General features: G+C 36.7%; 1 pseudogene; it reads left to right on the plus strand.

Moving 5' to 3' along the window:
* Positions 1 to 2,621: 2,621 nt before the first annotated feature.
* LOC147616441 (uncharacterized) lies at positions 2,622 to 3,062 on the plus strand (annotated as a pseudogene).
* The last annotated feature ends 308 nt before the right edge of the window (positions 3,063 to 3,370 follow it).

The raw sequence follows: 3,370 nt of genomic DNA on the forward strand, positions 1-3,370 counted from the left end.
GCATTTAAAAAGAGAATGTTTACATCAATGATGTGACATGTGTAATCTATGTTGTCTTTTGTGCAATCTTTCATTGGATCTATATTACCAATGAATTCAATACTCTCATTGGTAATATTGAATTCATGTGTATAAAACTACTTGCATTAAGCTAAAGCTACCATATAGATCCACAAAAGGTAGTGCCTCGTCATTGCTCCACGGGTGGTTCAAATTGTTGAGATGGCTGAAGGGTGTCGATGAGTTCCTGTTTGTTTTTTCTAACATTTGGATAATCAAACATTTGCTTTTGACTTGCTTTTATATACAGTGGCATTATTTATTTTTTTTGCTTAGCACAAAATACTAAACATATATATATATATATATATATATATATATATGTATATATATATATATATGTATGTATATATATATATATATGTATGTATATGTATATATATATATGTATATATATATATATATATATATATATATGTATGTATATATATATATATGTATGTATGTATGTATGTATGTATGTATGTAGAAAGTGTATATGTTTAAAAATAATGACTAAAAAGGAAATAAGCTTTAGAAGGTTACTGAGTAGACATTTAAAGTGTAAAGGCAAATGATTGTTTTTAAAAAGAGAGATGTATGTTTTGGTGTCAATGGCTTGTTAATAAAATACAATGATGTGTGGCTTATTTCGAGTTAGCAAATAAAAGAAGTAGGTATGCCTCCTTCTTGGACCTACTCGTCTAGCTTGGAAATTTTTGTAGAGACAATGTTGTAATTATATCTTAGTTTTGATTCCTATTTTCAAACCACAAAACCTTGCCCAATATTACAAATTCTAAAAGTAAATGCTTTTCTCTTACCTTTTTCATAGTACCTAGACAACATTACAATTGTATCTTGGTTTGAATTTCTATTTTCAAAAGTCAAAACCTTGCTTAATATTGCAATTTCAAAATTCTAAATGTATTTTGGTCTTCCCTTGCTTAGTATTCGTATAGCTCAAACTTAACTTTGTGTAGGGTGTGCCCTACATGGTAGAGAAAGAAACATTATTTTTTGTCACAATGAATAGATAGCATCTTAGCATTAGTTTAAATATTTTATTAAGATTCCAAGGTGTACCCTATAAGTTATCTTGTAAAGAACTAGGCTAATGGACTAGCCATGTCCAAAAGTGGAAAGAAAAGGATGTATTTAAAATCAACTTTGAAGATGTTTCGTGGAAGTCCCCTTTCCTCGCCAAGCCTTCTTGTTGTTAAGAACCATATGGTATTGGTAAGGCTTAGACATACTTGTTATGCTAAGTTCTTTGATGAATAATAAAGCTCAAATAATCAAACAAGATATATTCTCTATTTGTTACATAGACGTAGGCTTTTACTAAACTAATATCTTTAGATTATTTAGTGTGTGCCTTGTTTTATGTAAAACCTTGATAAAAAGGCACTTTAGAACTCATGGTGAGAAGAGACTTGGATGGCTTGATAGAAAAGTTGAGTAAGAATGGTGAGTAGGCTTTTCCTAGACCAATGTCTTTATTTAGATTATTTAGTTTGTGCCTTGTTTTGTGCAAAACCTTGATAAACAGGCACTTTAGAACTCATGGTGAGATGATCCTTGTTGATAGAAAAGTTGAGGAAGAATGGTGTTTACATGCTTGAGCCCATAGCTTAGATAGGTCATAGAAAACAATATTGGAAAGCTAATCATATAGGCTACTCAACTTCCAATGGGACAGCTTTAGGATAGAAGGCCACTCGTTTTTTGCTTGTTACAATCGTGTCTTGTCACTCTTCAGTAAACATTTCTATACTAAAATTCTCTTGTTAGTAGAATCCCCCCACTATATCTCCCTACCTCCCCCCCCCTCACACCCACACCCCTCTTCTCTTATCCCCAAGGAAGATGTTATTAGGTCCTTTCTAGTTATCTAGGGGATGATTTCGGATGTGTGTGGAGGCTATTGGTTCTATCTAAATAGAGAAAGACAACATTTTGCTTCACTTTTATAAACCATGCCCTAAAGGGCTAGTTCATTATATCCCCTAACAAATCTTGCATCCAAATGAACCCCCCTCCCCACAACCCTGGTAGCTCCCCCCCCCCACCCCCAGCACTGCTGGTGTCACTACACACACGCGCGCACACGCGCGAAAAAAAGAACACATCAATTTTGAAATCTTCAATTGGAAAATTCACCCCCACTATTTATTTCTAGTACTCATCCATGGGTAGATGAGCAAGGAGATGCCAAATTGTAGGCTACCTACAAATTTATGGATGCCCCTAGGCCACAACTTTCTAATGATGGTGGGCAACAAAAGCAAAGATTGTTTGGTGATAAGTAATAGTTGATAATTTGACATGGACACAATTAGTGGGAAAGGGCACTATAAGTTGCTAGGGTGGGGTTTGTGTGAAGCCACCCTTAGTCTAAGGGGTGACTTATGTAGGTAGGTGAAAGAAATTAAAACACCCTTCACAAGGTGTGAGAGGTTGTCATGAGGTAACTCTTAAATTAAAGTTCACTTCTACCTTACTTCTTATACTTATTGTATTGCTCTAGGTTACATTAATCAACAATTTTGTCATTCCTGTGTTGCATGTGAAGTAAAGCTATGGCTACGCAAGTGGTGGTGGATGAATAAAGGATGGGGGAAGAGGTGTTGAAGGGGCACAAGGCCTGATTTGTGAAGGCAGTGTCTCTTTTGGTGGAGAGTAATGGGCTGTCTGATGGGCTCTTACCCTTGGAGGAGATAGAGGAGGTGGGGTTTGTGGAGGAGACAAGCTACTTTTGGGTTAGGAAAAAGAAGAGCAGCTTCGATCACCTCTTCAAGGCCATCAAAACCAAGTGCTCCTACGCCAAGGAGGTTTCCGACATTGTTGAGAAGCAGCACCTCAAGAAGCTCAATGGCGTCAAGGCCAAAGATCTCCTCCGCTGGGTCTCCATCACTCAGCTCTACATCGATGATACTCTCCCTGGCCAAACCTACTTCAAATCCGTTGCTAGTCTCAGTCGATGGCACCCTTCTGTGACTTTCTCCCTCCAGCAAAAGTAGCATTAGGTAAGGGCTTCTTCCCCTACTCCCCCTCTTTTGATATGTTGCTTCATGCCCATTGCTATGCTAAAATGTATCATGCTCTTAATCGTATCATATGCATCTTGTCTTGTCTCTATAGTATTATTCGTAGTCATGTCAAGTGCATCGTGTATCAAATGCATCATCATGCCCATGTATTTGTTTAGTCCCAATCACCCAATTTACACCAATGAGCCATACCAACACTCTACATATGTCTTTGCTCACATAATCTCAAGTTGGAAACAATAAAGGATTGCCATCTTATTTGGAGCGATGAGATTAAT

Source organism: Cibotium barometz, chromosome 38 (assembly GCF_041138505.1).
Source record: "Cibotium barometz isolate CiBa-2024 chromosome 38, ASM4113850v1, whole genome shotgun sequence".
In the NCBI taxonomy this organism is placed as follows: domain Eukaryota; kingdom Viridiplantae; phylum Streptophyta; class Polypodiopsida; order Cyatheales; family Cibotiaceae; genus Cibotium; species Cibotium barometz.